This window comes from Miniopterus natalensis, chromosome 3 (genome assembly GCF_054644295.1).
Source record: "Miniopterus natalensis isolate mMinNat1 chromosome 3, mMinNat1.hap1, whole genome shotgun sequence".
NCBI lineage: Eukaryota > Metazoa > Chordata > Mammalia > Chiroptera > Miniopteridae > Miniopterus > Miniopterus natalensis.
The window spans coordinates 97555571-97579838 of NC_142083.1; positions in this window are offsets into that span (position 1 = coordinate 97555571).

Here is a 24268-nt window from a genome sequence, read left to right on the forward strand (position 1 = left end):
TTAGGAGAGCTGCATCAACATTCTCTGCTACCACTGCGCATGCCCAAGACTTCTAGGAAAGGCTCAAGCCGAGATTGTTCCAACAGAAGTCAGAGACAGGTGACTGGAAGAAACTCGGCCTTCAGACAAGGTTTCACATGACAGCTCTTGCTTTCAGCTTCTGAAAAATCAAAAAAATGAGTTAACACTACCTGTTTTGAGATGGGGCATGATCTCCAGATTGCCACTCTTTCCTCCACTTTGTTTAGGAATGGGCCACTGTCACTCTTCAGGGTACTTCCCTGGTTCCCGTAAGCACCCTCAGTGAAGTATTTTCTACGTATGTATAGCCACCCTCTCCTCGATCTCTCCCATGCACCCAAGTCAGAAACCTCCCTATTAACTCACTTGATTCACTTAACTGCCCTTTGTTCTTTCAACCGATGTTCACTTCATCCATCGTGCCAGGAACTGAGCCAGTGGCTGGGGGTGCAGAGGTAACCAGCAAAATTCCAGCTCTCCTGCGGCTTACAAGCCACTGCGGAGAGCAGCAGACTGCTGAGAAGAAAATGAGAGAAAGGGAAAGGATCCTAAGGGCTGCCTTCTTGGGACCTGCCGTAGCCACTGTGTTCCATTGGCTCACCTGCACTTGCTGTGATCCCAAGGCAGGCAGCTCCTCAGGCAGAGGTCAAAGGGAAGCCTGGGAGTGACTCGCCCTCGGGGAAAGCAAAACCAAATCCAGAGGCTGCTATCTGGAAACGTGTCTCTGCTTTGAGCCCCGAAGAGCAGCTGTGTGATCTTAAGCCATGTGCTTATTTCTGTGCCTTGGTTTCTTTATTTGCAAAATGGGTTTTTAAAAAACGTTATTGAGATAATTGACTCACATGCCATACAATTCAGCGTCTTTCCTGATCGGCTTCTTTCACTTGGCTTTATTTGTTTCAGGGCTCAGCTGTGTGTGACGTGTATTGGGACTTCATTTCTGTTTGTTTTGTTTGCTAATCCTCACCTTCAGTTATGTTTTCCACTGATTTTTAGAGAGAGGGAGGGAGGAGAGCGAGAGAGTGATCGGTTGCCTCCCGCACACCCCTGACCCCGAAGCTGGGGGTGAAACCTGCGGCACTTCATTCCCTTCCATTGGTAAGTGATACTCCGCTGTAGGCATAGGCCTCGTTCAGCTGACGGTTGTTTCTTTGACTGTCAGGAATAATGCTGCCGTGAGTATCCACGCGCAAGCTTTTGTACGAATGCGTGTTTTCAGTCCTCTTAGGGATATACTTTGGAGTGGAATAGCTGGGTCATATGTTTAACATTTGGGGGAACTGCCAAACTAGTTTCCAAAGTGGCTGCATTCCCTCCAGCAATGTATGAAGATGGAGTTTTAGTGGTTTCTCCTAGCATTACTGTGTGAATTCACTAATAAGCACAAAGTTCCGAGAACAGTGCCTGGTACGGAGTAAGTGCTCATGGAATGATTGCTGCTCTTACTGGTGTTGCCTTCCTCATCAGAAAGTTGAAGAAGCAGATCTCTAGAGCTCGATTGGAGAGAAGGCTTACTTAAAGCAGTTCGGGGGGAGCCCACCTTTCAAAACAGGCTTTGAGGTGGGCAACATCTGTCTACGGACGTAGACGAAGGAAGGGGAAGCCTGAGCCAGTGAGAAACAGGCTTAGAGCCTTTGACATCAGACAGATGAGAGTGTGAGTTTGGCCTTCACTAACCAGCTCTGTGGCTTTGGTCTAGCTGCAGCCTGCTTCCATGGTGGACAAATGAGGAAAAGGAGAATCCCAGCCCACAGGTTCGCTGTGCTGGTTACGTAGGATAATGCACAGAAAGGGTGCTTAGCACAGAATTTAGTACACAGTGAACAGTCACTAAGTTAGTGTTGTTATTGATTGTGGTTGGAAAGATTAGAAATAATCCCCCTATTTCAAAATGGGCAAATTGAAATTCAGAGAAGTTAAATGACTTAATGGAGTCAGGAGAAGAAAGGAGACATATGGGGATGGGGAGGAAGTTAAAAATAAACTTTGTTATTTAGAACAGTCTTAGATTTCCAGGAGAATTGCAAGGACAGCCCTAGCCAGTTTGGCTCAGTGGTTAGAGCATCGGCCAGTGGACTGAAGGGTCCCGGGTTCAGTTCCCACCAAGGGCATGTACTTCGGTTGCAGGCTCGGCCCCAGTCGGGGTGCATGCGGGAGGCAACCAATCGATGTGTCTCTCTCACATCGATGTTTCTCTCCACTTTCCCTTCCGCTCTCTCAGAAAATGGAAAAAATACCCTGGGATGCAGATTAAAAAGCAAAAATTGCAAGGATATTACAGACAGTTCCTATATGCTCCACACTTGGTTTTCTCTATTAACATCTTGCATATGTTGTAACCAATTAGTGAGTCAGTATTGATACATTATTATTAACTTAAGTCCATACTTTATTTTTATTTCCTTAGTTTTTACCTAATGTCCTTTGTTCCAGAACCTGTAAGGACACCACGTTATGTTTAGTCATCTTGTCTCTTTAGGCTCCTCTTGACTGAGTGTTCCAGATTTCCCTTGTTTTTAATAATCTTGAAAGTTCTGAGGAGTGCTGGTCAAGTATTTTTTATTGAATTTATTGAGGGTGACATTGGTTCGCAAAGCCATACAGGTTTCAAGTGTACAACTCAATAAAACATCATCTGGACACTGCATCGTGCTCTTGTTACCCCAAGCAAAGTCTATTTCTGTCCCCTGGTCAAGTATATAAAATGTCCCTTAATTGGGATTTGTATGTTTTTCTTAGGAGTAGGCGAGTTATGAGTTTGGGGAGGAAGCAGAGGTAAAGTCAAGGGTACATCATCATCAAGGGTACATGCCTTCAAGATGATTCTTCACCATTGATGTTGACCTCAATCACCTGGCTGAGGTGGTGCTTGTCAGGTTCTCCTACAAAATTACTCTTTTCCCCTTCTTTTCATATTCTGTTCTTTGGAAGGCAGTCACTATGCACAGCCCGTACTATAGGAGCTGGAGATTATGCTCCACCTCCTTGAGAGCGGAGTATTTGCATAAATTATTTGCAATTTTTCTGCATGGGAAATCTGTCTCTTCCCCACTTATTTATTTATTTATTTGGTCACGACGATTCATGGATATTTATTTTATACTTTAGGTTATAAACTCCAGCACTATTTTGTTACTCTCCAGTTTTCAGTCAGCCACTGTGTCCCTTTGACATGCCCCCATCATTCTGGAGGGGGAGGTTCTTTCTTTTATCTTTTTAGCAGAGACTTGCTTTTTATTGCTTATCCTTTTGTATCGCCGGGTTTTTCTCTCATGTGCATATATTAAAAACTGCAGCTAATGTAATTAACATTCAAAGTTCCTGGCTTGTAAAAAAGAAAGTCTCCTCCTTTCCCCTGATCGCTCCTCCCCTGCTACATTTCCCCTCCCAGAGACACCATAGTGATTCGTCGTTTGTTTCTCCAGAGCAATTCCTTTTTTCCCTTAATTTTTTTTTTAAAAAAATATCTTTATTGATTTCAGAGAGAGGAAAGGAGAGGGACAGAGAGAGAGAGAAACATCCATGATGAGAGAGTCATTGATCGGCTGCAGCCCGCAACCGGGCATGTGCCCTGACCGGGAATCGAAGCCGGGTCGCCTGGATCCCAGGTCCCCGCTCAACCGCTGAGCCACGCCCGGCCGGGCTCCTTCTCTGATTTTTTAAACAATATGTTCTTATTGATTTTTAGAGAGAGAGGGAGAGGAGTAGAGAGAAACCATCGGCCTGCTGCCTCCTGCACACACCCCCCGCACCGGCGATCGAGCCCACAACCCAGGCAGGGAATCGAACCCGTGACCGCTTGGTTCCTGGGTCGGCGCTCAGCCACTTAGAACACGGGCTGCGCTCTTGTCCCCGGAATCTAAGCACATGTTTGCTGCGGCGCACGCCGCTCTGCCTGGGCTTGTGCGTGTAACTGTCCCCTGGCTACACCGCCTCAGTGCCAGAGCTCCTTTGGCCGCGCAGCTTTGCCGGATGGATTTGGCCAGTGCCCACCGTGGGTCGCCCCGTCCCTTCCCGTCTTCTGCTGGAACGAGGGGTGCTGCGGGCGGCACCCACATCTTAGTATACCTGAGCGAACACATCCGCAGGGTAAATGTTTACACATGGACTGCTGCGCCAAAGAGGATACTTTTATTTATTTTACTTTATTTTATTTTATTTTATTTTATTTTATTGTATTGTATTGTATTGTATTGTATTGTATTTTATAAAAAGTACATTTTTTTATTTTTTATTTTTATTTATTTATTTATTTTATTTTTAGTTTTTTAATTTTATTATTGTTTAAAATATTACAGATGCTTCTTTTTCTCCCCAATGACCGGTTCCCCCCGTCCCTTCCCCCTCCCCAGCCCCTCTGCCCACCGTTGTCCGTGTCCTTGGGTTGTGCAGATATGCATATAAATTCTTTGGTTACTCTCCCCCCTCCACCCACCCGCCCTCCTCCATCCCTCTGACATTCGTCAGTCTCATCTATGCTTCCATGTCATTGAATCTATTCTGTTCATCAGTTTAGTAAGTTCTTTAGATTCCACGTATAAGCGAGACCATGTGGTGTTTGTCTTTCTCTGCCTGGCTTATTTCACTCAGCATAATATTCTCCAGGTCCCTCCACACTGTCCCAAAGGGTAGGAGATTGTTCTTTACAGCTGCGTAGTAGTCCATGGCGTAAATGTCCAAAGAGTATACTTTCCAATTTAGATGCCCTAGCCCCGGCCGGGGTGCCGTTGGGAAGGTGTCGCCTGCGCACCCAAACGTGATGGGTTCGATTCCCAGTCGGGGCACTTGCCTGAGTCCCGCCTCCGTCTCTGCGGCCTGTGTGCGGGGGACAGTCCATCGATGCTGCGCTCGCACCTCGGTGTTTCTCTCCTCTCCCTTCCCCTCTCTAAAAAACCGATCAACTATTCTTTCAAACAATAAATAAAATTTAGGTGCTGCTAAATTGCCCTCCACAGACCTCTCACCGTTTTCACTCTCACCAGCAGGGCAGGAGGGGACCTGTTTCCCCACACCCTTGCTAGCTCGGGGACCTGGCAGGCTTTTTGATCTCTGCCAGTGCGATGGGCGCCAGACAGCTGGCCATTCAAGTTTTACCCTGCACTGCTTTCATTGTGAGTGAAGCTGAACACATTGCCTGACATTTACAAGCCATTTGTGTTTGTGTTTTCTGTGAATTGTCTACGCAGGTCCTCTGTCCATTCCCCCTCCCCCTACCCTTTGGATTTTTTATAACCTTTGTTTTGTGCCTCAGTGAAAGTTATTTATTTATTTACTCCAACAACAAATATTACTGATCACCTGCTTTGTGCCAGACTCTGTTTTAGCAACATGTCAGTGAATAGAAAGGACAAAGGTATTTTTCTTTCGGAGATTAAAATTCTAGAGAGTTTTTCTCTAGAGATGAAACTTCAGACAGAAAGTGAAGAAATAAACATACATTGATTGAAGAAAAAGTGGGGTATGGGCTAGAAAGTTCCGGGGCGCTACTTCATGTAGGGGTGTGAAAGAAGGGCTCTCTGGGGGACGCCAAGGGGGCAGAGGCGGGAAGGAAGCGAGGGAAGGAGCCGTGAGTTGCCTGGAAGAGCACTGCTTTAGGAGGAGCGGGGCTGTGCGGTCCGAGGCAGGCGGGAAGGTGCTGGGTGAGCTGGGGGCCTGGAGCACAGTGAGAGGCACCGGGGTGGGAGATGAGCGGGAGGGTGAGCAGGGCCGGATCAGGTAGGCCCTGCAGGCCTGTGTGAGGACTTTGGCTTCTGCCATGAGTGAGATGCTGGCCATTACAGAGTTTATTTATTTTGGCTGGACTTTTTTTTTTTTTTTTTTTTTGGAGAGTTTGGAGCAGAGGAATGACATTCCCTGAGTTAGTTTTTTAAAGGACCACACAACAGCAGGGTGTGTGCATTGAGACGTTACAGCACACGTTGTCGGGCATTTGCCACCGTTAGCATGTTCTGACTGGAACATTTAGGGGCCTGGCCTGCTTTAAGCAAATCTAGGGTGTGAAAATCCAGATGGGCCTAATTTTCTCTAAGGGACCAGACAGTCATTGCCGTGGGCATGTGCTCAAGGTGGCATGAGTGAAGTGGAGACGCCAAGCCTCTAGGCCCAGGGCTTTGGATTGTGAGTGACAAACAAGTCCTACCTTTCTCCCATTGGAAAGAATCATCTCCCCAAAGCTTATCAACCACACCTCCAGAAGTACCCCCTGTTGACAAAGTCCTCCAAGGCCATAAAATATGGGTTTAAGAATGTTCCCAGAATTAGTGGTAATAGGTGTATAACTTTGTGAATACACTTGAAAACCCTGAATTGAATTCTTTAAAAGTGTGAATTTATGGTATGTGAATCAATAATAATAATAGTAATAAAGAGTGTTTCCAGAAAACCTGTCTCTCAGCACAAAAACTGGGGGAAACCCAAATGTCTATCCAGATACTTATTAAAGACTCGTTGTAGGAGCATCAATGCATAAACATCATGGAGCAGTGGAAATGAATGAGATGTGTCTGCATTTGCAGATGTGGGAGACAGAAAAACCTCTCTGGGAAGCAGTGTTAAGTTAAAGAAATTTAGGGGAAGAACCATGTGCGTACAGCGTGCTACCATTTGTATCGGAGGAGCATATATGCATGCACGTAGAATATTTCTAGAAAGATATCGGAAAATTTCTTAACAGGAACTTCTAGGGAGTAGAGATAGGTTCTGCCCTCTCTCCTTTTAAAAAACAAATATTTATATGTATAATTTTTATTAAAACGTAATTTTAAGTTATCACAACAAAAATTTAAAATACCAAAATAAAAACAGTGGGGAGAGGAATGCTTTAGGCAGAAGCAGCAGCAGTGCTAGGTGAGCTGGAGGACCAGCCAGGGCAGGGGGTCAGGGTGGCTGCTGCTGGCTATTGAGTGGGGAACAGACTGTGAAGAGTGTTTGTGGAGCACTTTCTAAATGCCAGACATTTTGTTAGGCTCTGGGTGGTTGGTGGGCAGTGGTAGATAAGGCTGACACATGCCTTCACCGAGCTCCCAGCTCCTCCCAACTCCTCCCAGAGTTGGTGGGAGGCCCTGCCCTGGGCCTCGGAGGGAATCCCCTCTTGCCCTCCTTCATCCACTCCCAGCTTATCGCCAGGACCCATCAAATCTGGAGTAGGCGATGAACCTTGAGCAAACGACTTCACTTTTCTGAACCTTACTTCCCTCGTCTGCAAAATGGGCACAAGAACAACGCTTATCTCAATGGAGTTATTGTGAGAATTACTGGTGTTCTAAAAATGGTTAGAATTCTTACTAATATTAGTTTGCCTTCAACACTACTAATGGGAACAGAATGCTCAAAATTCTACAGTGAGACAGGCAAAACTGGGATGACTATCCCCGTTTCATACATAAGTACGCCAAGACACAAAGATAGTAGGGCTTATCCAAACTCAGCGAAAACTTCAACATGGGCAGAGTTTAGGGTCAGACAGATGTGGGTTTGAATCCGTGCTTTGCCAGCTAACTGCTTTGTGATTTTAGGCTAATTCTAGGAGCCTGGGAGTTAGTCGATCACACCTGTTAAAAAGGGCCAAGACCTTGGCTTCACAGGTCTTTGAGGATTAAAAGTTGCTGCAAAAGAAAAAGCCTCCCGCAGTGCTTGGAGCCAGGGAGGTGTCCAGGAAATAGCACCTACTCGGGGAATTGTACTGAAGAGAGGAACATTTATGGAGCAGGCGTCAGACCCTTTGTTAGGAGCAGAGAGCAGAGGAAACAGAATCGGGTCTTCGGGCCTCCGGGCCGCCGCACTCTCCCTAAACCCAGCGTCTGCCCCTGGAGCCCTGCTGTGAGAGGGGCGGCCCTCAGTGATGCAAATGCTGTTGACTCTCATTAACAAAACAATGAACCTGTTTAGAACCTTGAAAGGAAAAAATCGGTTAACAAGGGTTTGTCGGTAAACCCACACCCCACTCTACTGGACCATAAACATTTCCTAAAGCGCTGGGACAACCCCAGCTTGGAATCCAGTCGAGGTCTCTAAGATGCTGTGTGAACCAGGGCCTCAGGTGGCTCTGGCTAACCTGGGAACAGCTGCAAGGTGAAGATGCTAACTACCCTCTCAGGCCTGGTGGGCGGCTTGGCACCCCTTAGAAACAAAGCAATTTTTTCTTTTTTTTTCTTTCTTTCTTTTTTTTTAAATATATCTTTATTGATTTCAGAGAGAGGAAGGGAGAGGGAGAGAGAGATAGAAACCTCAATGATGAGAGAGTCATTGATCGAGCCCGCAACCCGGGCATGTGACCTGACCGGGAATCGAACCCCAATCGACTGGATCCTAGGTCGACGCTCAACCGCTGAGCCACGCCCGGCCGGGCAGCAATTTTTTCTTATCTAAAGTAATCAGTTTATTTTACCGCAAACCTCCCCACCCGTACTTCAGGAGAATCCATTGTAGACTCCCGGGGGGGACCCTGACCCCAGCATTGGGTATCACAGAGCTACTGCCAGTCTCTTGGCAAAGACCAGGAGAGGAATATACGCTGCAAAAGGCCTGAGGACACCTAGGGCCACTGTACTGGGTGCAGAACAGGCTAATTAAGTAAGCAGTAAAGAGATAGTAAAACAAACAAACAAAAGCACGGGCCCTGGCCGAGTAGCTCAGTTGATTAGAGTGGTTTCCCTAGACCCCAAGATTATGAGTTCAATCTCTGGTCACAGCACATACAAGAATTAACCAATGAGTGCATAAATAAGTGGAACAATAAATCGATATTTCTCTCTCTTTCTTCCTCTCTCTCAAAATCAATCGATAAAAAAATTAAGAAAAATCTTTTTTTAAAAACCGCAGTTTTTCATATACACTGCTTGTGTAGCCACTGAAGTATTGTTTCTAGAGCTAGAGAACAAAAACAATTCAGGTGTCCAAAATTGAGGGTTTGACACACACGATGAAACACTAGGGCATTTAAAAATATTAGGTAGATCCCAATGTGCAGACCTTGAAGATTTATTGTTAATAAGTAAGTGGAGCCCAGCTGGGCGTGGCTCAACGGTTGAGCGTCGACCTATGATCCAGGAGATCAGGGTTCGATCCCCAGTCAGACTTGTGCAGGAGGCAGCCGATCAATGACGACTCTCTCATCATCGGCGTTTCTCTCTCTCTCTCTCCCTTTCCCTTCCTCTCTCTGATACCAATAAAGATATATTTTTAAAAAAATAAGTGGAGATATCTTGTGTGCATGGATATAAGGATGACTCAATATTGTAAAGATAACAATTCTCTCCATATTGATCTGTCAGAGTCAATGCAATGCTAATAAAATTTACCAACAGGGTTTTTTCATGAAACTAAGCAAGCCAATTAAAAAATAAATAGGGAGAGATGAAAGGCTAAGAACAGGAAGAGAGGAGACTTGTTCTACCAGACATTAACTAGCTGCTAGGGTAACAAAGACAAGGTGGTGTTGCTAGCAAAAGGAATTCACCAAGATCAACTCATGAATATATGAAACTTTGATAAATGACAGGTGGCATGGCAGATCCAAATGGGGACCACTCAATAGATGGAGCTGGGGATAAAAAATCCATACGGGAAAAATAAAATTATGTCATTTCTTTACATTATACATACTAGTAAACTTCAGATATATAAGGACTTAATTATCAAAAACAAAAATTTAAAACTTTTAGGAGAAAATATAAGGGAAATTCTTTCTGAACTTGGGGTAATAAAGAATTTCTTAAGCAAAACAAAAAAGGTTAATTATAAAAGAAAATATTAAGAAGTGAAACTATATTAAAATTAAAGAAAGTTAAATTATAAGCTACAAATTTGAAGATATGTGCAAATACATGTAACCATTTAAGGATATATATCAAGATCATCTAAAGACCATCTACAAATCAATAAAGGACAATAAACCAGTAAAAAAAAAAAAAAAAGGGCAAGACTTGAACATGCATTTCAAAGAAGGGGAAACACTGCTCAGCCGGCGTGGCTCAGTGTCTGAGCATCGACCTCTGAGCCAGGAGGTCGCAGTTTGATTCTCTATCAGGGCACATGCCCGGATTTTGAGCTCGACCCCCAGTGTGAGGGGTGCAGGAGGCAGCCGATCAATGACTCTCTCATCATTGATGTTTCTATCTCCCTTCCCTTCCTCTCTCTGAAATCAATAAAGACATATTTTAAAAAAGAAAAGGAAACATGGCTAACAAGCTCATAAAGAGATGCTCAACGCCATTAGTAATCAAGGAAATACAAATCAAGATCCTAATAAGATTCCAGTTTACATCCAGTCTATTGTAAAAATTAAGAAGTCGAACAACACCAAATAATGCATAAGAACACAGGTCTTCCATGCACTGTTGATGGAAAAGAGTATATCCATACAGCCATTTGGGAAAACAATTTATCACTTTCTCGTAAAATTGAACATTTACAGACGTTAAAATCCAGCAGTTCCGCTGTTGAGCAAATAACCAGGGACAGTTCTTTTAAAATATTTATTAATTTTAGAGGGAGAGGAAGGAGAGCGGGAGAAACATCCATTTGTTGTTATGCTCAGTTACACATTCATTGGTTGCTTCTTGTATGTGCCCTTTCCAGTAATCGAACCCGCAACCTTGGCATTTGGGGATGATCCTCTAACCATCTGAGCTATCGGGTCAGGGATTCAGGAGCGAGTCTTGCACAAGTGCTCTAGGAGACATGGACATGAGTATTCATAACAGCAGTGAACAAATGGCAAGAAAGGAAACAAACACCAAAAAAACAGAAAGAACCTGAATGCCCTTCAGCAGGACAATGGATAAACACACTGGGTGCTTTGACAAAGTAAAATATTACGCAAGAGTGAAATTGCAATGAGCCACAGTCACGCTGAACAGAATAGGGGAATTTCATTAATATGGTATTGAGGGTAATAAAAGAAAGCAAGAACCCAAGGACTATCTACATCATGATACCCTTTTTCTCAAATTCAGAAACAACTAAAACTAAACAGTACATTGCTTAATCATCACACAGACAAAACTACAAAACTAAAGGCAAGAAAGCAATAAACACAAAGTTAAAGACACTGGTTTCCTGGTTTCAGGAGGGAGGAAGCAGCTTGAATGGACAGAGAATGTGAATCATTGTCAACAGTATTGTAGTATCAATAAGTAAATATGTAAACAAGTAAAAACATAAAATAACAAGTAAATAAATAAAAGGGGGCCATGAACAGAAAATAGCAATATGTCACAAATTAAGGATTTTAATTAATCCAGTTCTTTGTACTGGAGGTCCTTTATAAAATACACCAAAACAATGAGCCCTGGCCAGTTTTGCTCAGTGGTTAGAGCGTGGGCCTGAGGACTGAAGAGTCCTGGGTTCGATTCTGGCCAAGGGCACATACCCCGTTGCAGACTCGATCCCTGTGCAGGAGGCAACCAGTCGATGTGTCTCTCTCACATCAGTGTTTCTCTCTCTCTCTCCCTCTCCCTGCCCCTTCCACTTTCTCTGAAAAGCAATGGAAAAAATATCCTCAGGTGAGGATTAAAATAATAATAATAACAATAACAATAACAAATCATGATCTTGTGTCATATGCCACTATTTTTGTTAAAAACATTAGCAGAGGAGCCCTGGCTCTCTCACATCGGTGTTTCTCTCTTGCTCTCTCTCACTCTCTCTCTCGCTCTCATCAATATAAAACATATCCTCGGGTGGAGATTAAACAAAAGAAAACAAAACAAAACAAACATTAGTAGAGGAAATATCCCTTATCCATACACATAAAATTATATATTTATAAAACAGCCTTTCACAGGGTAACTGGAGGCTCACAAATAAGGAGACATTATTTTTACCGTATACCTTTGTGCACTTTTGTAATGCCTGTCTTACTTCATTTAACCTCGTGCATACATAGAATATCTTTTCAATAAGAGTTTGTGTCAAGATAAAATAAGATAAAAACTTTTATTCAGTACAGCTGAATTTTTTACAGCAGATATTTTAAGAACTTGCTAATTAGTGATATTGAAAAAGGAGGGGTAAACAGTCACCCTTCATACCTTGTAGGTGGAACTAGAAATTGGTGCAGCCCCTTTGGAGAGCAATTTTTAGTAGCATCTATGAACTCTTAAATGCACACATTCTTTGACCCAGCAGTTCTCTTCCACTTCCAGAATTTACCTTATAAATTTACTTGCACAACTCAAAATATAAATGTACAATGGTGTTCATTCATCACAGCATGGTACAGAGTTAGCTATACATCATAGCATAGCCACACAATTGACTACTCAGTAGCTATTTAAAGTAAAAGATAAATCTGTATATATTGTCCTGGAAAGATGTTACACATATATTAAATGTAAAAAGACAAGGTGTACCCCTGCCGGGCGTGGCTCAGCAGTTGTGCATCGACCTAGGATCCAGGAGATCGCGGTTCGATTCCCGGTCAGGGCACATGCCCGGGTTGCGGGCTCGATCCCCAGTGAGGGGCGTGCAGGAGGCAGCCGATCAATGACTCTCTCATCATTGATGTTTCTATCTCTCTCTCTCCCTCTCCCTTCCTCTCTCTGAAATCAATAAAGATATTCATACACACACGCACATACGCACACATATGTATAAGACAAAATGTAGAACAATATATATAATAGAACATTTGTAGGCATAAAAGACACATAATCAACTGTTAACACTGGCTACTTCTGGGGAGTGGAATTGAGGCCAAGGGAAGGACATACTTTTTGGTTTACACTTTATAATACTGGATTTTATTTTTTACAAAAACACACACAGTGCCTCTATAATAAAAATAAATCTATTTTAGAAGTTCAAAACACAATGTTATATGTCAATTATATAGCAATAAAGCTAGGGGGAAAGTTGAAAAATTAAAAAGAAGCAATGGATGCTCAATGCAAAAAAAAAAAAAGTGTTTCAAAAAAGTATCAAATAAAGAAGAAAATATCACAGTTTTGCCTTCCCATCCTCGACAAGATGATCACATTGAACGGTCTGCGGTGCATTCTTCTAATGTTTTTATCTGCTTTACTGCCTGCTTATTCAGATATACGTACTGTTCTAAATGGAATCGCATTGTACGTGTTGTTAGTTTCTTTCACATATTATCATGTCAGTAATATATATCTACAGCATCGTTTGTTTTCAAAACCAGAAAGAACTGTACTTTTCTCTGATTATACAAGTGTGATTCACAAAGAAAATACTGCATTTCTATAGCTGTTGCTGAATAAGAAATGCAAGTTGTAGAACAGTATGTATGGTATCGTCTCATTTTTGTTAAAAAACCACCACCCAAGAAAACGTGTGTGTGTAGAGGTCTGTGAAGATAGTCATCAACCTCCATTCAGAACAATTCACATGTGGGAGAGTGGATTGAGGTGCTTTGGATTTCTAGTACGTTGCTTTTATAATAATGATACATGCATGTGATCAAAAAATTTTTTAATTCAGACAAGCATACAAAAAGTTAAAATTATCCCCAAATCTTACCACCCAGAGGCAACTCCAGTTACCATACTGGTGAACACTCTCTTTTTTACAAATAAATTGTATTGATTTTTTAGAAAGAGGAAGGGAGAGAGAGAGGGAGAGGGAGAGGGAGAGGGGGGAGAGAGAGAGAGAGAGAGAGGGAGAGAGATCAATTGGTTGCCTCCTGAACGTGCCCCAACCGAGAATTAAACCTGCAACCTGGGTATGTGCCCTGGCCGGGAATTAACCTGCCACCTTTTGGTGCCTGGGACAACGCTTCAACCAACTGAGCCACTCTGCCAGGGCCTGGCGAGCAGTCTTTCATTTCTCTCTCTGCCTATACAAACATATTCATCCTCTCGATTTATAATTGGAATCACAACTACTCTGTACCCTGCTGTTTCCAACATACTCCATGTCAGTGGGTCATTTTATCAATTGCACATTATGCAATTATACAGCTATACGATGATGTAACCAAGCAATCCCTTGCTCTTGCTCAGTTTTTTTTAAAAAACTTTAGTTATGAAATAGAACACACATCAGAATATATTAAAATATATACACTTTTTAAAGAGTATAAAGCAAATATTTGTATTACCTCTAATCTAGAAACACTTTAAATTATTTTAAAGTTTAAAATATAAGAAAAGTATAACAAATACCTGTAACCTGACTCTCCTAGAATTAACAAACACATTCAGGGGCTTTGTGGGGAGGGGGTTGCTTCCTTTTTTTAACTAACAAGACAACAAAATAGGATGTATCTTTTTCTCATTGCTTTATTTAGAGTGCAGTACTTTATGTTTACTCTTTTGTGAATCATTTAATGGACCAAGCCCAATATTGACCTCAGCCCAATATTCACCCTTTGAGGTTTCAATGGTCTTATGTCCAGTGGAGTTCTTATGTCTTTCTTTTTTATTTAGAGAGAGGAAGGGAGAGAGACAAACATCAATTTGTTTTCCACCTTTTCCACTTATTCATGCATCATTGGTTGATTCTTTTTTTAAAAAATATATCTTTATTGATTTCAGAGAGAGGAAGGGAGAGGGAGAGAGAGAAACATCAATGATGAAAGTCATTAATCGGCTGCCTCCTGCACACCCCCGACGGGCATGGAGCCCGCAACCCGGGCATGTGCCCTGACCGGAGATAGAACCTGCAGCCTTGGCATTTTCGGACGACACTCTAACCTACTGAGCTGCCTCCACAGGGCCGTCTTTCCAACAAGACTTCGTCAGTCTTTGAAAACTTCCTTGCTTCCTGGCTCAGCATGATGTTCCAGGCTCACCTACACCTTTTAGCTCTAAACATAGACTCTGCCCTTTCTGCAACCAGCCTTAGTTCCTTTCAAAGGCCATAATCTGGTGCTAAGGTGCATTGTAGGGGTGCAGAATTGTTAAATAAAATGCAACTTAACAGATAATGCTCTTTGAAATGGTTGTGTTATCACTTAACATTTCCCTGATTGTTCATGAGGGTGACCATCTTTTCAATGGTCACCCTCATGAATAGGTACTAGCCATTTGAGTTTCTTTGTCTCTCAACTACCTCTTTATATCTTTGTCCATTTTTCTTTTGTTGGACCTTATGTCATGTCCAATTATTTTGTGTTATAAACAGTGCTGCGATGAACATCTTTGTGCATGCATATTTATTCATTTTTCAGATTTATTCCTTGAATCAAAAATATTTCTAAAAGTGGAATATCTGGGGCAAAGTATATTTTTTAAAAGTAAAACTTTCCTTCTTTTAAAGAAACAATATTTTAAAAATCCAAAGTAATAATACTGTGTACACTTACACTTTCCCCAGCAGCATGTGTGTGCCTGTCTTCCCTTGCCCTTCCTAGTACTGGGTGTTATGCTTTTAGTTTCTTTCTTTTAGGGCTGGGTGGGGTTTTCTTTGTTTTTGTTGTTTTAACCCTCACACGAGGGTCTTTTTTTTATTGTTTTTGAGAGAGAGCAGAACAGAGGGAGAGAGAGAGAGAGAGAGACACTGATGTGAGAGAGACACACTGATTGGTTGCCTCCCACATGCGCCCTGACCAGGGCTGGGGATCAAGCCTGCAACAGAGGCACGTGCCCTTGGTCAGAATCGAACCCGGGACTCTTCAGTCCTAGAGCCGACGCTCTAACCATCAAGCCAAACTGGCCACAGCAAGGCTGGATGTTTTTGATTGGTGTGTTTGCTTAAGATGTGCTGGATTCAACCTGTAAAGGCTCTGCACTTGGCTGTGTTTTCACAAGTCCCTAGTCTTCCCAGAGATGAGAGAAGTATTGCAACAGCTCCCCACCTTCTCCTAATTTCTGGGACCCATAGCTGCCTTCGGAGGCTCCTCCCAGAGGTTCCCTAGTAGAGTTGTTTGCTAAATATGGTAACCCTGCCTCCAGGTTCCTGTTCAAATTAAAATTTCCAGTCTCCATCACCTCTCACCTAAACTTCAGCAATCGCCTTGTAATCTCAACCCTTACCGTCCATTCTCAACATTGGCCCCTGCTCGGAGCCCTCCTGCTACATTCCAAATTCCATCTAAAGCTCTTAGCGTGACTTTCAAAGCCTTGCTGGAACCAGGCCTCTTCTCAGAACTCATCTCCTAATGTTCCCCACCTCCTGCAACCTCCTGGGCCTCCTGGTTGTTTCCTGTCAGGATTAGCTGGGCCATCCTCAAGATCTTTGCACTTATATACCTCTGTTTCAGAATGCTCTTCCCCCAAAGCATTCATGTCTCCGTTCAAACGTCATGCTAGAAAGGCCTTACCGGACCACCCTGTCTAAAATAGCACCACCCTGCCCTGGCCGGTGTGGCTGTGTGGTTAGAGTGTCAGCCCTCACACCTAAAGTTGTGGATTTGATTCCCAGTCAAGCGCATGTACCTGGGTTGCAGGCTCCATCCCGGGCCCCGTGTGCGGGAGGCAACCAATCGATGTGTCTCTCTCACATCAATGTTTCTCTCCCTTTCTCTCTCTCTCTCTCTCCCCCTCCCTCCCTCCCTTCCACTTTCTCTAAAAACAAACAAACAAACAAAACAATGGAGAAGGTATTCTCCGGTGAGGTGAGGATTAAAAAGTAAATAAATAAAATAAAATAGCACCACCTATACCCTCATTTCCTCTCCCCAACCCCACTTTGTTTTTTTCCTAACACATTACTCTTCATTCTTTTATACTTTTACTTGTTTATATGTTTGTTCTTTGTCTTCCCTATTAGGAATGTAAGCTTGATAAAAACTGGAACTTTGTGAGTTTTTTACTTGTTTGTTTTTCCAATATTATCTCCCTGGTGTCAAGAATGATGCCTGGCACTTCGTAGACCTGGATTTGATAGACTGTCCAGCACAGCAGTTAAGGGCACACACATGAGTCGGCATCTGGGTTCAAGTCCCTGCTCTGCTGCTTTCTCATTGTGTCACTTGGGGAAAGTTACTTAACCATCTCTTTACTATCTGTAAAATGGGCATGATAGTCCACTTAATAGGGTTATTGTGAGAATTAAGTGAATTAATTCATGTGAAAACATAGCTTGGTTCTTAGTATTTGTCCCTATTATAATTTTAAAAATATATATATCTTTATGGATTTCAGAGAGAGGAAGTGAGAGGGAGAGAGAGAGAGACACATCAGTGATGAGAGAGTCATGATCAGCTGCCTCCTGCACGCCCCTCACTGGAGATCGAGCCCACAACCTGGGCATGTGCCCTGACCGGGAATCAAACCGTGATCTCCTGGATCCTAGGTTAATGCTCAACCACTGAGCCACGCCCGGCAGGGCCCTATTTTAATTTTTGAGTGAATTTAACACATGAGTAATTGCTAAATCACTCATGCATGCAGACATCAACCAACCTTATGGATTGATATTTAGTATGTGCCAGGCATTCCCCTAGACAATGGGTATAGACACAGGCACAGAGGTGAACAAGACAGATGTGACCCCTCTCTTACATGAGCCTTCAGGAACTCCAATCGTTTATTCCTAGTGTTAAGTGCTGAGAGGCAAAAAAAAAGCACAGAATGTAACAGGAGGTATAATATAGTCTGAGGGCCAGGGAAGGAGTCTCAAGGTAGTGATGTTGCCCTGTGACTGGGTGGAAAGGAAACAGACAACCATGGGTGAGAAAGCCCAGAGCAAATATAGCCTCTAAAGAGACGCCAGTGGAAAGACCAGTGTGTCTCCATGTAGAGCTGGGAGAGACGGGGCTGGAGAACTTGGCAGGACCCCACCAGGCAGGGAGCCATGAAAGGACCTGAAGAGTGACTCCGTCAGTCAGCTTTGCAATTAGAAAAGTTCTTCCTGGCTGCTGTGTGGAGAAGCCTTGTTAGGTCTCTGTTCAACTGCCATCTCATTGAAGACCACCCTGTCTAAAATGACATCTTCCCTGCCCCTCATCTCTGCCCTGCTCCACCTCTGATGAGAGGAAGGGGCCCCCATCAGTGCCTGGCGTTACATTACACTTTCTCTCTCCTGTTCTCTGTTTACCCCATCGGAATGAAATTCCCACGGAGAGCCTGGCCACAGGGAGACCCATGCTGATGCAGATGGTCCAAGCTCTGGGCTTTTTACTTGCTAGGAAACGATCTGGCTAGTTGAGAGCAGGAGGCTGGAAGACTTGACTCAGCTTGAAGCTTCATTTGCATAGCACTTTACATAAGACTGAGAGAGAAAACAAAGTTTGTCCAAATCAAAGAATGAGGTACAGAGGCAGTTAGAGATAATGGTAGAGGGGAAGAGGGACTAAAGTCCTAGCAGTCCCAGCAACACAGTTCTTGGTATTGTCATTGATGGTAAGTCACCCAGGGCTTAAGGATCTGGTGCGGGACTGGAGAGAAATGGAAAAATAGTTAAGATTTAATGGACAAGACTTGGTGGCTGGATATAGGGCATGAGGAAAAAGGAAGGTGATGCCTTTATTTCTAGTTTGAGCAACTGGGTGTATGGTGGTGCCGTTGCCTCAGAGCTGATTTTATGGTTCAGATCATGAGTTCAGTTTTGGATGTACAAGTCCAAGGTGCCTGGGATGCCTGCAGGAGGAATACAGAGTTTAGACAGACAGAAACACAAGTTCTCAGCTGGGGACAGTCCATGGGAGTCCTTGGCTTAAGAGGTGGTATTTGAATTGTGGACCAAGAAAAAGGGGGTATGTACAAACAAGTTCAGTGACCCAAAGTAATCTTATAGGGTGATCTGATCATAAATTCCTGACCGGACAAATCATGATGGGTAGTCACACCCCAGGCCTATAACTTCTTCAGTAAAAGATTTTTTGTTTTTGTTTTAATCTTCACCCGAGGATATGTTTTTTGATTTTAGAAAGAGGAAAGGAGAGAGAAAGAGAAACATCAATGTGAGAGAGAAACTTCGATTCGTATGCGCCCCAACCAAGACCGAACCCAAAACCTAGGTATATGTGCTCCGACCGAGAATCAAACCTGTGACCTTTCAGTTTACAGGAAGACGCTGAGCCACACTGGCCAGGGCAGTAGAAGGTTTTTAAGCAAGCCCCGTCTGTTGTTATTGTGCATCTGGGTCATTTCGAAATGCCAAAAGCAATCCTCTTTTCCAGACCCCTCAAAGCTATAACCCCCCTCAAGGGAGCACACAATTGTGTTAATGTCCTTACTTTCCCCCACTTCCATGTAATCTTCGTTACATTCCCTCTTAATTCCAAATGTATACAAGAAACTGCAAAAACGGTTATTCTTGGAAGCATTTGAGATCTTGCTTCCCAGCAATGCCGTCAGTTAGGCTCAAATAAACTCTTATAAAGATTCTCTACAGGTTTGGACATTTCTTGAGTCAACAGAATGAACAATGAAATCACAAATTATTGGGATTAATGCCTTTTCCTTCTGAGACCTCTTTAGGCAAATTACCAGAAATGCTTAATGCAAATGCTGTCTGGTTGCAACCTGGCTTCCCAGCCTGATCTAGACTGTTCCATAAGCCCAGATACTTCTAACAAGGAAGGATCCCTATAAGGGAGGGGTCCTGAAGCTTAAGCTTCATTAACGTCAGGGCATCTGCCTCTGCCCTTGACAATGTGTTGGATGAGAGAAGGCAATTCAGGCAAGAATCCCGAGGAACCCCTACAACTGATGGAGGGGCCCAGGGGAAGAGGCCAGTAAGGGAGGCTGAGAAGGAGTGGCCAGGAGGTAGGAGGAGACTGGGAAAGGCTCGCTTCATAGAAAGCAAGAAGGAGGCTGTTTAGAGGCTGCTTGTCACTAGCCATCAACTGTCTGCCAAGTTCTGCTAATCTTGCCTCTGCAGTCTCTCCCTCAATCTCCACTGCCACCTCCTGTCCTGTGGCCCCCATTACAACTGGGTAATTGCTCTGTCCTATCTTCTGCCTCACTGCTGTCCTTAGATCCTGTTAGATCATTCTTTGGAAAGTGAAGCCTGGACCATGCTAATCCTTCCTTAGGAACTTTCAGTAGCTCCATGTCATCTCCAAACTAATGCTCCACTATCTAGCCTGGCATACTGAGCCTTTGGCCACTTGTCTCCAAGTGGCCTAACTATCTCAATGTGCTCCTTCATAAAAAAAGATAAGCTGACCTATTCACTGTCCTCCCACCCCTCAACTTTGTTGAGCCTGTGTCATCTTGCTGAAGTGTTTGCCCTCATGCCTAAATTTTTCAAGGCCAGGCTCAAATGACACCTACTCTAGACAGCCCTCCCTGATCTGACCTCACCCTTGACCACCTTCTCCCGTGATTTTTACCACGCTTACAGGTCATCCTCCAATGAGACTAAATTCTTGAGAGCAGGGACTATGTCATCTTCCCCCTTGTCTCTCCCACTTCACCCAGCACAGGGCCTGACACTCAGTGGGCAGACAAAATGCTGGTCAGGAGAGTGTACCCACTACCATTACCTGAAGCCACTGCAACCTTTCAGTTTACGGGAAGAAGCTCCAACCAACTGAGCCACACTGGCCTGGGCAGTAAAAGGTTTTTTATTTTATTTTATTTTTTTAAATATATCTTTATTGATTTCAGAGAGAGGAAAGGAGAGGGAGAGAGAGAGACAGAAACATCAATGATGAGAGAGTCATTGATCGAGCCCGAAACCCGGGCATGTGCCCTGACCGGAAATCGAACCCGGATCGCCTGGATCCTAGTCGACGCTCAACCGCTGAGCCACGCCTGGCCGGGCAGTAAAAGGTTTTTTAAAGCAAGCCCTGTCCATTGTTATTGTACATCTGAGTCATTTCAAAATGCCAAAAGCATTTCAACTGGCTTCAGGAGCCACACAGATATGACAGATGTGTGAAATTGCCAAGTGCAATACACCTTTGGATTTAGGTGGTTCCTTAGAGCTTTCAAAGCAATTTTATATCAGCAACTCTAGCCCCACTTTACAGATGAAGAAAATGATGCTCAGAAATGTGAAGTGAATTGCTAAAGGTCACATAGCAAAAAACTAGTATCACAAAGCTAGGTCCAACTCATTCAGACTCTGCCTGGCCTCCTGTCTTCTAAGGGTGATGGAAGGAAGGTCTAAAAGATGGGCATCATTCACTTTTATTTTTTTTAATCTGAGGAGTGAGGATATTTTTTCCATTGATTTTTAAAAAATATATATCTTTATTGATTTCAGAGAGAGGAAAGGAGAGGGAGAGAGAGAGAGAGAGAAGCATCAATGATGAGTCACCAATTGGCCGCCTCCCGCACGCCCCCCGCTCCCACATCGCAACCCAGGCATGTGCCCCGACCGGGAATCGAACCCTGATCGCCTGGATCCTAGGTCGATGTTCAACCGCTGAGCCATGCCTGGCCAGGCTCCATTGATTTTTTTAAAGAGAGAGTGGAAGGGAGGGGGAAGGAGATAGAGATAGAGATAGATAGAGGGAGAGAGAGAGAAACATTGATGTGACAGAGACACATGGATCAGTTGCCTCCCACCCACACTCCAACAAGGGCAAGGATCAGAGAGGCAACCTAGGTACATCTGGTGCGCAGGTCGACACTCTAACCACTGAACCATGCTGGCCAGGGCAGGCATCATTCACTTTTTTAAAAATTAAGACTTGCTCAGCCAGCGTGGCTCAGTGGTTGAGTGCTGGCCAACGAACCAGGAGGTCACGGTTCGATTTCCAGTCAGGGCACATGCCCGGTTTGTGGGCTCGATCTTGTAGGGGGCCTGTAGGAGGCAGCCGATCAATAACTCTCTCTCATCATTGATGTTTCTCCCTCTCCCATACTCTCTCTGAAATAAATAAAAACATACTTTAAAAAAAAAATTAAGACTTGCCCTGGCTGGGTGGCTCAGTTGGTTCACGTATGGAGCATTGTTCTGTACACCACAATGTCGCAGGCTGGATTCCCAATCAGGGCACATACCTAGGTTGGGGTGTGTATGAGAGGCAGCCAATCGATGTTTCTCTCTCACATCAATGTTCTTCTCTCTCTTTCTCTCCCTCCTTTCCTATCTCTAAAAAAATCAATTAAAAAAATCAATAAATTAAAATTAAAATTAAAAAAATCAATAAAAACATATGCTCTGGGGAAGATTAAAATAAAGGTTTTTTTTCTAAAATTAAGACTTTAATTTTTAGAGTGGTTTTAGGGTCACAGCATTGAGGGAAGGCACGTGCAGAGATTTCCTATATGCCCCCCACCTCCACACATTCAACAGCCTCCCCACCATCATCCCCAGGAGAGCCGTACATTTGTTACAACTGATGAACCACATGGACGGTAATCACCCCTAGCCCATAGTTTCCCTTAGAGTTCACTCTTGGTGGTGTACATGCTATGGGCTTGGACAAATGTATAATGACATACATTGTATCATACAGAGTATTTTCTGCCTTAAAAATCCCCTGTGCTCCACCTATTCATCCCTCCTCCCCCGCCTCCCTGGCAACCACCGATCTTTTTATTTTCTCCATACTTTTGCCTCTCAGAATGTCATATAGCTTGGAATTATACTTATGTAGCCTTTTCAGATTGGCTTCTTTCATTTAGTAATATGTATTTAAGGTTCCTCCATGTCTTTTTTTAAAAAAAATATATTGATTTCAGAGAGAAGAAGGGAGAGAGAAACATTAATGATGAGCCATTGATCCGCTGCCTCCTGCACACCCCCCGCTGGGGATCGAGCCTGCAATCTGAGCATGTGCCCTGATGGGAATCGCACCTCGATCTCCTGGATCCTAGGTCAATGCTCAACTGCTGAGCCACGTCGGCAGGGGCCCTCCATGTCTTTTAATGGCTTTACAGATCTTTTCTTTTCTTTTTTTCTTTTTTAGTGTTGAATAATATTCTGTTGTCTGGATGTACCTCAGCTTATTTTTTCCAGTTTTGTTGAGAAATAATTGACACACATCACTGTATAAGTTTAAGGTCAACAGCATGATGGCTTGACTTACATATATTGTGAATTGATTACCACAATAAGTTCAGCTAACATCCATCATTTCATATAGCTACAATAAAAAGAAAATATTTTTCTCCTTATGAAGAGAACTCATAGGATTTGCTCTCATAACAACTTTCCTATATACCATACAGTAGTGTTAAATATAGTTATTGTGTTGTACATAATATCCCTAGTACTTATTTATCTTATAACTGGGAGTTTGTGACCTTTGACCACCTTCCTCCGATTTCCCCTGCCCCACACTCTGCTCTGGTAACCATCAGTTCCTTCTATTTCTATGAGTTTATTTGTTTTCAGATTCCGCATACAAGTGAGATCATACAGTATTTGTCTTTCTCTGTCTGACTTACTTCATTTAGCATAACACTTTCAGGATCCATCCATGTTGTCACAAATGGTAGGATTTCCTTTTTGTTGTTAATCTGCACTTGAGGATATTTTTTCCATTGCTTTTCAGAGAGAGTGGAAGGGAAGGGGGGGGAAGACAGGGAGAAAAACATCAATATGCAACCTAGATACCTGCCCTTGACCAAGAATCGAACCTGGGACCCTTTGGTGTGTGGGCCAGCTCTCTAACCACTGAGCAACAGCGGCCAGGGGCAGATTTCGTCTTTTATAATGGCTGGGTAGCATTCCATCGTTTGTTTGTTTTTCAGCTTTTCTCATTCCTTTAATTGACACAATAGAGCAATTAATGTATGTGTCTGGGCTGACATCAGATTATGCCTCTGTATCAATTCCTATATTTAATAGGATGAGAGTATCAGGACCTCCCAATTTCAGCATTAATACAATTTTTCTCAGAATACACTTATAAACCATAATCTGAGCTGGAATTTTTTTTTCTTTCAAATTTTTGCACATAGAATGTCTCTAACCTTTCCCTATTGGTTTCCTGTGACATAAAATAAGACATAATTGATCACTGAAGATGAGACCACACTCACTGCATTCACAGGTTTCTGTTCTGTGCAAATCATCCTGAGGGCACATATCTGACCACAGGCTGGTCCACTAAGACTATATTCCTGTTTGCCAGGAGCCCACTCATGTTTAATACTGTCCAAACGGCCACAGAAGGCACTTGCATAATCACCGTATTAACAAGGTTTTTCTCCTGCAGGACAGCACTGATTTGTGATAGCTGGGACTCTCTGTGATAGGATTTTCCACGTTGACAGAATCACCACATTTCACTCTTTTGTGTATTCTCTTATGTTTCACAAAGCAAAACATACAGGCAAAAGCTTTCCCACACTTATTGCAGGTAGAGGGTTTCTCCCCTGTGTGAGTTCTTTGATGGACAATGAAATTCTGCTTTGTGGTGTAGGCTTTTCCACAGTCACTGCATTCAAGGGTTTTTCTCTGGTGTGAATTTTTTTTTTAATAAATATAT